At 44.6% G+C, this 11,103-nt stretch overlaps 1 long non-coding RNA gene across 1 annotated transcript; it reads left to right on the top strand.

The window, feature by feature from the left end:
* The first annotated feature begins 6,655 nt into the window (after positions 1 to 6,655).
* LOC112903030 lies at positions 6,656 to 8,800 on the top strand. The gene is made up of 2 exons (XR_003230714.1): positions 6,656 to 6,855; positions 8,458 to 8,800. It is a non-coding gene; the product is annotated as an uncharacterized LOC112903030 (long non-coding RNA).
* Positions 8,801 to 11,103: the final 2,303 nt, after the last annotated feature.

Below are 11,103 nucleotides of genomic sequence, written 5' to 3'. Positions count from 1 at the left end.
TTTGTAACCGGTCGTGATTGACCTAGAGTTTTAGCACTAAGGCTATATACAACAGGGTTTTGTAAAGAATAATCATCAATTCAATACAACACCTTTTTTCGGCACTTCGTCAAAACCCTAGGAGTAGGAGTAGAGTACTTTTCGCCGAATTCTTCAGCAAATAGGGTTGCATCGGATCAGTCTCTGACTTGTTGGTAAGTTCGTGTTTATCAGATTATCTAGACCTTTAGCTTTTGGCGTATCACTGTAGTTTCATCTAGTTCTTGTAAGACTGCATGTTTGATCTCTTGCTAATTCTTAATAGAATTCACAATTTATCCGATGGTAATCATCAAGTTATCGGCTTTATCTAACCTTTTTTGCAGACCATCTATAGCCGATCTCTTTGTTGGTTATTGTCACACCCAGTTTTAAGAAGAAACCAGATGCATCTCATATGTGCGCGAGGAACAAGTTCACACACATATGATAGATAATACAAGTGTATATTCGAAACAATGCCATAATGAAAGAGAGTATTAAAGTACTTTGTTACATGACCGAAAGTCTTATTCTTAAGTAAACAAATGAACGTCTTTAACTAGTAGTGGAACTTCAACTTCACCGGCAGATGACTGAGAGACATATGCCTGGAACTCCTCGAAGTCTTCAGGGAACTCCGGACAATTATCTTATTCTGAGCAGCATTGGTTTTAATAAAGCAAGAGTAAGTACACTTATGGTTGGTACTCAGCAAGTGGAGTAAATTATATGACATGCAAGGCCAATTTTAAGGAATAGCTGATATGGTTTGACTACGATAAACACTTTTAGTTGGCCAAGTTTTATTTAGCAAGCATTAACTAAGTGTAAGTATATACCATAAACTCTTAACTAAGTAAAAGAGATAAGTACCAACAACATAAATAAAGAGCATCAATTTAGATCATCTTCAAGTTCAATTATCATGTAAGGGTTCAAGCCACTCTTAACCGTGAGCACGGCTGATACATCAGTTTTCACTCTGCAGAAATCGTACACTTTACCCACAACTCATGTTTTCCTTGATGCCCAAATTTGCAAGGCCCTTAAACACTTCCGAGATGAGTGGCAGGGATTCACTACAAGGCCTTTACAAAGATTCCCTAACTTGCAATGGTCCACTAAGGTTTCAGGCTACAGTGGTCATAACCCTCGCTAATGAGGAAGATACCTTAACCAGGATCATATTTAGGCCTCAAGAGGACCGAGCTATACCCCATCACCGCACTCCCCTCGTGCCCTTTTGGTAAGACCATTACAAGCTAAAGTTTCTAATTAATTAGCCAAGACCAGAGCCATGTAGTATTGTGGTTGCACTGTTTTCCTAGGTGGTTCTCCATATTCCAATAATGCAATGATCTTATAGTTATCACCATAAAGGTATTTCAGAACATGAAGTAAAAACAAGTATAGCATTGTTTCCAAGTTCACCAACCATAGTCTAAGCAGATGAGCCACTAGCATAGCTACAATTTGAAGTAAACAACCAAGGTTCAATCAAGGAAGTACAATAGAAGCTAGGCATATCCTTAATTTGGGATCAATCATGTTATAGACACATGCATGCATATAAAGTAAATGTGTGTATATTGAAAATTATTGGGACCGAACTATGATCAAGCACCACTTGCCTTCCTCAAAGCACTGCTGCTGCTCAGGAGCGTCTTCAAAGCCTTGCTCTTGCGGATCCTCTAACTGCGCACCGTCTATCGCACCACACAAGTTCATACAAGCAAACAAGTACAACAAATAAGAAACAGTACATCAAACAATATAAACAAAATGAAATAAGGTTATAAAGCTACTATACACGTCGCAAGGATCACCGGGAGTGCAAGAATCGATAAAAATGGAGTTAAAACGGAGAAGTTATGGCTAAAACATGGTTTCAGGGGCTTATTTGTAAAAGATTTGAAATTAAAAGGACTCTGAATGAAGAAACAAAGAACTAAAACATAAATAAACCTAAAATCTAGGGTTTAGATTGCAAAACCGATGGGTTTTGGATCGCGGGTTTAATTTTAGAAAAAGACAGGGGCTAAAACAAAAGAAAAAGGACTATTTTGCAAATACTTTTGAACTAGCATGAACTGCGGGTTGATTTCGTAAAAATAGAGGGTCTATTTGCAAAGTTGCCTAGGGTTTGACCAGTACGGTTTCTGGTGACAACGGCGGGCGGCGGCCAAGGCGGCATGGGCGGTGGCGTAGGGGCGCCGGCGGCGGGTTTCACGACGGCGGCTTGCCGGACTTCATCGATTTCGGTACTCGGGGGCTTGGTTCAGCTCGGGAACAGGCTGGGAGAGAGAGGGGGCGAAACCATGTAGTATATAAGGTTCGATTTTTGAAACTGTAGTGTATGGTAGGAACAGTACAGACCTGTTCGTTCTTCGTTTGCATCAGAATTCAGAAATGATGTTCCAATCGTTTCTGGTGTGCGCAAACAATGAAATGACCATAAAAAGGGAGTTCAGTTCTTATTCAGGACCTCTTTGAATAGGCTAAAGTTGAATGCTAAACTTTATCAGCTATTAGCACTTATATTTTTTTAAAGTTTTTTAGTCTTGTCAAAAGTTTAGCCCACTCTATTAGCACTCCTGTTTGGATGGGTTAGTACTAAAATTTAGCACTTTTGAATATTATCACTTGGATCTAAGTACCCTGTTAGCACAGTACCAGCTGAGATCGCTGCGCATGAAGAATTAAATGCACTAATCAGTCGTACCCAAATGTAACCGCTAATGGTTCCGTGGAATCTGGGTACAAAGGTTTTGATTTCGCTTTGATCCCACTTCACTTTGGTGGGAACTAGGTTGCTTTAGCTATCATTTTGGCTTGGTTTGGTTTCGCAAGGCGATTGGCGGGCCCAATTTGGCTGAACTGGATGGATTTGGCCGAAGCGTACATCCCACTGACTTGCCACGTGCACAACGGGGATGCTTTCCAGGAGTCGATGCCTCACAGTTCAAGGCGTGACAGGGATAAGTATTATGGGTGACTTCCGGCAAGCTAGCTATATTGGCGACGACGGCCCGCCCCAGTACTGTCTTCCTTCTTCGTTTTACCCCAAAGAAAGATCCTTAAGGGCCTAAGCGGGAATTAGCCTTCCACTGTCGGGCAGCCCGGCCCGCTGGGGCAGAGACACGGCCAGCACCGGCCCATCAATGGGAGAAGACGCGAAGGCCCAACAGCGAGGCCCTGGACACGTGGCGCCTTGCCGACCCGTAGCGAGCCGCGCGGGGTCGGGTGCCCTGCGCCGACCCCGGGCGGAGCCCGACCTCGAGATCCCTCGGGGAAGGAACGAGGAGGCATTAATTGCGCTAGCTTGACAAGACGTGCATACGTGCCCTTCAACCGACAGCCAGGGTAGGAGCGTCGCCTATGGACCGGAGGAACCGCGGGGCACCCCTAGCCAACCGGGCAATCATGACGTCGCAACTGACGTTGCGCCAGTCACACCCCTCTCCGTCAGCTCAGCGGGACAGATTGTATCGGGTCAACCTCTTGACAGCGGAGGGAGAGGCGGGCACGTCGAGCTAGCAGGCCCCGCCTCGAGCTGGCGGCAATGGTAACAGGGCGCCCGGCCTCCTGACCACCGCGATGGAGGCTGGCCCTGCCAACCGGACAAGCGACCCGCCCCCGGCACACCAGGATGGCGTGTACGGCGCCATCCCCTACCACAGGGATCGCGAATGGGACCAAGGACACGTCCAGCGGCGCCACGGACAGGGCGGACAGGACTTGGCTTCGGGAAGTGGCGGAGCACGATCGATCGAGGGCCCAGCAGAACACGTGTGATACTCCCGACCTCCTTCTCGGGATGCCAACCCCAAGGGCGAGGAACCCCCTCTCTCTCACGCATTGTAGCCCAGCCCACCAGAAATATAAGGTGGAGCTGGGCCTTCTCTTTCATGATCTGAACTCTACGCAACACGCACGCTTACGAGCGCCTCGTTGTAAGCACCCAACACTCAAACGCAAGGAACATGAAGAACACCACTCCTACTGGATGTAGGGCAGTCACCCGAACCTGTCTAAACCAGTGTTAGCCATCGAGCTACGGAGAGAAGCGCGGCGCTAACTAATACTCGATGATCGAAACACTGACAACGGGGTTCCGGGTCCATTTGCACCAAGGCTAGTTCGGTTGAACCATACCTAGTTCAGTTGACTCTCTGATGCACCGCCTTGCTTCGTGGACATCCTAGATTATATTGCCTCCTTAGGTTGGTGGACAGGTAAGTTCGGTGTTCTTGCTTTTTTGGCTCATTGATCCACATGGTGATATGAGGTCATTAGGATCAAACCGTTATATATCCCATACTTCACAATGATTCCAAGTGTGTTTCCTTGCATGGTTGAAGATCACTGCGAGAAGACTCATGCCCAGTTTGGCCGAACCAAGCGAGTCCGGCCAAACTGGCATTTTAGCCATTTTGGTCTAAATTTATCTGGCACAGTGCTACATACAAGTAAACATCAAAACTTATGGAACTTGTTAGATAAAGGCTTATTGCTAAAAAATAGTATTGCATACTAGTAAATATCAAAACTTATGAAACTTGTTAGATAAAGATCTATTGCTAAAAGAGGTTTATTTCATACAATATTGAAGGTCGAGATTATTGAGATAAGACGGCCAACAGTGCTACTATTGTGGCTGCACGGTCTTATGTGTTTGTGATTTTTGCTTTTGTCACGTTGCATGTCCTTATGCCCGGAGTAGCTGCATGCTGCTTGCTTTCTATAAGCGGTGTGCTCCTGATAGCTACGGCACCCTATAACTTGGCTATTGAAATTTGTACCGCTTAAAATATGGTAGGAAGTAACATTCAATACATGAAGAAATAAACTTTTATTCATAAGATTTAACTTCATCATTTTGATTTGTATTATTTAAATGTGGTAGGAAGGAACATTTAAATGAAGAAGAAGTAACTTATCGGTAATTTAGTGACATAAGGAAGTAACTATCTATAGTTTACATGGCAGAAAAAGTAGCTTATCAAGTCACAATTTGCATGAGAGAATAAGTAACTTTGAACTTTGCAGTATGTAAATGTTAGAAAAAGTAAACTTTATTGTGACAAACTCCTCTTCTTGGTAATGAAACGCTTGCTCACGCAAGTTCTTGAAAAGAATATTTGCGAGTGTGATGAGCTTACAATTTTTTGATCTGTGCAGATACAACTCAGTTCATTGTGAACTAAAACTGTTGCTAGCGGCATTTGTTCCATATTAATAAATATAGGAGAGTTGACTATAGGAAGGAAAATATGAGCGGTTTGTTAAAGTCCATTGTAAAATCGGTAATGCTTGCTTCAAGACGTCCGACCACAATCAAAATATCGGACGTTCGTATAGGCCCGTATCTCTCCAGCTCGGACGGTGGATCCGAAATTTTTATCCGCTGAAGTTAATTACTCTGGGTTCAGTTGATCATTTCGTTTTCCTCCAGCTGCTTCTACTCCTTTCCCCTCGTACCTCTCGTTTGCATTCTCGCTTGCATCTAGCACCAATCCCGTTCAGGCTCTGCTCCAAAATCCGGCCATTTTGCCTCTTTCTCGTACTCGTCCAGTCTCGCCGAATGGCTTGCTGACTATCAGAGCTCTCCTGTCTTTTAACTGTCCCCGGTCTCTTTAATTTTGCTCATGCACTTGAGCCCAGCAGCCATTGTTGCTCATATACAGGAGGTCACAACAGAGCACCTGGAGAAGCGGTACGCTGATTGGGCCTTGTATTTGCATTGCGTCGTGACGAAGCTCGATCTCCTCTTGAACCTCATCTACGTATGTAATTGTGCTCATCCTCGAGCACGACGAGGACATGTCGGTGCTCCTCTGTTTCTCGATCACTAGGATGCATAGTTGATTTAATGATGTTGCGGTAGGTAATTTGTGATGTTGTAGTAATATTTCTTTTGACGTTGCATGGTGATTTGAGATGTTTCGTTGGTTGATCTATAATGCTGCATAACTTCTTTGTTGATGTTGAACTGTGTACTTTTAGCAGAAAGGTCGATCAAATCTAAACGGGGTAGCTGGTATTTTTTGATATTGCATGGTTGATTCAAGATGCTCCAATAGATAGCTTTGTAAAGTTTCACTGCTTGATTCGAGGTGTTGCAAATATTTCAATCCGTTTTTATTGTAGCTTTTCTATAAAGCTGCAATTATGAAGCAATTTCGAATATTTTATGAGATGACAATTCGATGTTAGATGGTTTTTTTCGCGATGTTTCAGTATGTTGCACAAGATGTTCCCACATGTTGCAGTAGTTAGTTTAGGATGTTGTATTTTTTGATACTACAACATATAATGTAGGCTCCGTTTAGTTCCGCTTCGTAGGACCCATTCGCTTCAAAAAATCCGTTTACGCAACCAAAGACCTCCACCGGGCGCAGCGATTACGTGGAAGCCATCGATTCCTCCAGTTGAAGCGGCGCAGCGGCTGGTACCCAGATTTTCACCGATTCCATGGGTATTTACCCACCTGCCATCGGTTATGCGTACCGGTTCGGCTTCTTTCTCTTTTGTTTCCCGTGAGCTTCTCTTTCCTCCTTATCCACGAGCTGCCCTCGCCGCTGCAGGTGCTCCCGCCGCCGCCCCCACACCCCCCCCCCCCCCCCCCGACGCCCTCCCCGGCGCCCCCCGCCGGCCCCGCCGCGCCCCCCGCCGGCCCCCGGGCCCCCTCCCTACCGACGCCCTCCCGCCGCTCCCCCCCTCCCCCCAACGAAGAGTCCAAAGCAAGAGCACAAGATGGGCGTGGCCATGGCCATGTGAGGGAGATTTGTAGGGCGCATGGAGAGTTGATGCTTCGTTCCCCCTGGAGCTCTGGTAAGTGATGCTTCCTGATTAGCATTCTTGCGTAAAATTTGATTGTTTCCGCGGCTTGAGATATTCTGGAGGTGTATATGCTAGGTTCGTGCTATAGCTTTTGCCATCCCTACTGTTTTTCATCAGACCAAAGCATGACAGACGAGGGTCACCATTCTGCAATCAGGAAGTTCATTGTAACAATTTCGTTTTATTTGAAAATAAGATAATTGGTATAACATGACATATTCAACTGCTGGAAGCAATTACCATCTTATAAAACATGCTACCTGAAATTGTTAACAAAAGAACATAATACATGCCATGTTACGAAGTCCAATATCAGTTCAGATCTGCAACTCCTATAGGTTTCTTTAAGTGTTTCTGTACCCTTCTAGTCAGCACCGGAGCAGAGAAATCAGCTGGCATTTTCAACTTTTAGCCCATTCTTCCAACAACTGGAGCGAGCAAATGGCAAACTGATGTCTAGTGGCCCTCAATTTTTAAATTTTTTGGTTTAGTAAGAGGCAGAGATCCAGACTTGCAAGTCACCATCCCAGTATGTACTAATGATATTGCCATAAACAATGAATGTCATCGATAAAATTATCAAGGGCATATGCCACATGGTCAGCAACACAACACCATAATAAGGCTTTATACACCACTTGCAGTACTCTACGCCCAAACAAACTGCACAGATTGCCCGTTTACCGCGTCAAAGAGGACCCTGTATGCATTTAAGTCATGATATAAAGGCCTGCCCTTGATACTACAATATTCCAATGCAACCACTCTTCTTCTACGCAGGTAGTTTTGATAAACACAGGTAGTTCTGCAGGGCTGGCAGAGATCGCAGTGATCCTTCTTTTTCCTTTTGATAGTTCTTCACTTGTGTGCCTGAGATCGCAGTGATCCTTCTTTTTCCTTTTGATATCTTTGCCCTTCTATTCTGGCCTCTTATTGAAAAAATTAGGCATGTTGGAAAAAAAAGATTCATTTTTGACTGACACCGGTTGGAACTTGGAAGCCAACTTTTCCCATGTGGCCAAATTCCTTTCATGCAGAACATTTGTTATTGATCCTTGTTTCTTGGGACAGTTAGTTCCAAAGTAGCTGATTCCTACTTATTTTGCAAAACTTGAAATCCTTTCATGTCCCCTTTCGAGCTTTAGATACTGCAGACATGCTAGGTGTACCATGATAATTTCATGTCTTGGGCTGTAAGAATCATTTACTCAGTAAATTAACATCATATGTTGTTATTTTCATTATGCTAATCTGTGAAACTAACCTAATTATGCTGAATCAGCAATTGTCTCTGTAAGATTACAAATGCTGCAGCTAGTCAGAATGTAAAATGTGAACTGCTTTGGCTTAAAGAAAATATATCAATAGCTATGTGCTTGGTTAGGTGATGCTTATATTGCAATTTGTGTTTGTTCTGCTTAATACATGGGCATGTACAATCTTTGGCAACTGCAGTTGTATTTTTCTGTTTTGTGACTTTATAGCTTTGTTGTCAAGTGTATCTGACTGTTTGTGCACAAGTATCTGAAGGCTCCGATACATGTTATCTGCTGCTGTGATCTTATCTTTCTCTGTCTTGCTGGACTTCAACAGGTGTAATTGTTGGGGGAACAACAGGAGAGGGTCACCTTATGAGCTGGGATGAACATATCATGCTCATTGGGCATACCGTAAACTGCTTTGGCACTAGAATTAAAGTGATCGGCAACACAGGAAGTAACTCAACCAGAGAGGCTGTTCATGCAACAGAGCAGGGATTTGCTGTTGGCATGCATGCAGCTCTCCACATCAATCCTTACATCTATTTTATTGGTGCTGCCTTGGATTCTTTGTATAATATATATATCAAGTTTACAGGTTTTTAGCTATATTGGCTCATGAAAAACGGTTTTCCTATCACTGTCATATATACCAAATCTGTCGAGAATTATCCTTAGCAACGGAGAATGAATGCGGCAGCAAATCTACCTCATTTCTTTCTACATACCTTGATCAAAACATTTTATTAGGGAATGTTACAAACTAGATCAAATGGTTGCCCCTGTATCTTTCTTCAGCAAGAATTGCCCATGGTTGTTGGTCAAGTCAGAAGCCTCCCAGTGTAAAGGGTCACCTTGCCACAGAACTGATCCTCGCCCATTTTCATCAAACTAGAACATTGAGTGCGCGTTGCGTGCCCTATCATATCCCTAATTGTAGAAATAAATGTGCAAACAATAAACAAAAATGTGTATTTCAAAATAGGTAAGACCAAGCATGATGGTCCCAAGCACATGATGGTACCAACATCTCCAAATAGAGACAAGAAATGATATAGATGCAACCTATTCGATTTTAGTACTAAGATGATATAGGGAATTATGTAGAAAGAGCTGAGTCCATTCCATAACATATATCTACATGGCTTAACAAAAATCAAAATGGTAATATGTCACCAATTTCTCAAGTACCAGGATATTCATCTGGCCACAATCACATGGCCAACTAATTTGATTTATCAAATGATAAATGAACCAAGTCTCTCATGTGTAATGGCAGCAACAGTTCATCATAATGACAGGTGCACCCACTACTTCATCATTATTACGCCATAGATACGAACTTTAACCAGAAGTGGATGAAATTATTGAGGAGGAGAATGAGGTTACCATGAACACTGTTCGTGATAACATAGCTAATGCTTTGATTAGTTGAAGATAATATTTTAGTTGGGTCGAGGTGGATCTATATATATCTTTTATATTAATTATATATGTAAAATAATTCTAATTATGATAATTTCCTTTCTAAAACGGTCATCTACATATCCTTACAATTAATTAGCATATAAACAGTCCTATACAGTCTCAGGGGCAAAACTGACATTTTTACAGGAATCCACAGCTGACAGCTGTTTCAGCCAAACAGCTTTCAGCTTTCCCACAACTGTCAGCTGTTTCAGCCAAACAGCTTTCAGCTTTCCCACAACTGTCAGCTCACTGCAGCTTTCCCACAGCTGATTCCAGAAATCAGATTTTCAGGAATCCACAGCTGAACCAAACACACCCGTAGTCTGACGATTGAATGTTGCAAGCAACACGACGCACATGTTGCGGCGGGTTTTTCAATTCTTGTCGGATAGCTGAGAAGATTTTTTAGTACACTTTTTGAATGTTGCAATTATTATTAATTTTTGTTGCAGATACTATTTTCTCATGTTGCATATGCTTTTTTTATGTTGCAATTGAGTGATGGATAGATTTTTATCATATGAACACCGTCCGATGCTAGCCCCGGACGTCGGTCATCCGGACGCTAGCAAGTCTGTTGTAAAATATAGGAGAGAGAACTGGATGGGAGGTCCTTATTTGAGCCCAACAGAAAGGCAAAAGTAGGATTTTTGTTGGAGTTTCTCTATGAAATTTACATTAGAAAACCACCCTCTTACTAACTTCTCTCACAAGCTGGACCCTACGTGCCAGTGAGATGCATTCAGGGACGCAGAGCCAAAATCTGTCCTTACTAGCGGAGGCATGAACGGCGCCGGCGGCCGCGCGCGGCGCGGAGGCGTGAAGCGCGCCACGCTTTCAACCGCTCCAGCACTCGCTCCAACTCCAACCACACAACGAAATTAACCGGAGGTCCAGAGCTTATAACCTGCTGCCAATAAACAAATACGACGATGCATCAGTTTGCATGCCGCATCCACGAGACAACCACCCACCAGAACTCGCTTGCCATCCACGCCGCCGCCGCGAGCTACATATATAAACATACCCTTCGTCCGCAGCACGAGCATTTGCTTTTTCGCATCGACGGCATTGCTCGAGAGGGCGGCCCAGCAGCTCCTACCATGGCGGCGGAGGCGGTCCGGAGCCAGGAGGCGTCGTCCGCCGCCGTGCTCGCCGCGCACCGCACGACGGGAGGGAACCGCAAGGCCGCGATGACGATGATGAGCGAGTCGGTCAGCACCGGCGCCCGAGTGGACGGACGTGTGCGCGGCGGCGGCGTGCCGGCCGTGGCGGCGAGGGGGTCCTGCAAGGTGGAGGCGAGCGCGCGTGGCCCTGGTGAGGGAGGGGATGGCGGCAGCGGCGGAGGGGCGGCCTTCCTTGTGGCGCGCCGGAACGCGGCGTCGCGCCGTCTGCTGCCACGTTTCGTGTCATGCGTCGTGGTGTAAGCCTACGGTGTTTTATACGTTCAAAATTCGACATGTGTACGTACAAGCGTAGCGCTTAGTACTCCGTATGTGATGGGGATACG

This window comes from Panicum hallii, chromosome 8 (genome assembly GCF_002211085.1).
Source record: "Panicum hallii strain FIL2 chromosome 8, PHallii_v3.1, whole genome shotgun sequence".
Taxonomy (NCBI): Eukaryota; Viridiplantae; Streptophyta; class Magnoliopsida; order Poales; family Poaceae; genus Panicum; species Panicum hallii.
The sequence above is the reverse complement of the archived record's forward strand: the minus strand, read 5'-3'. Positions and strand labels throughout refer to the sequence as shown.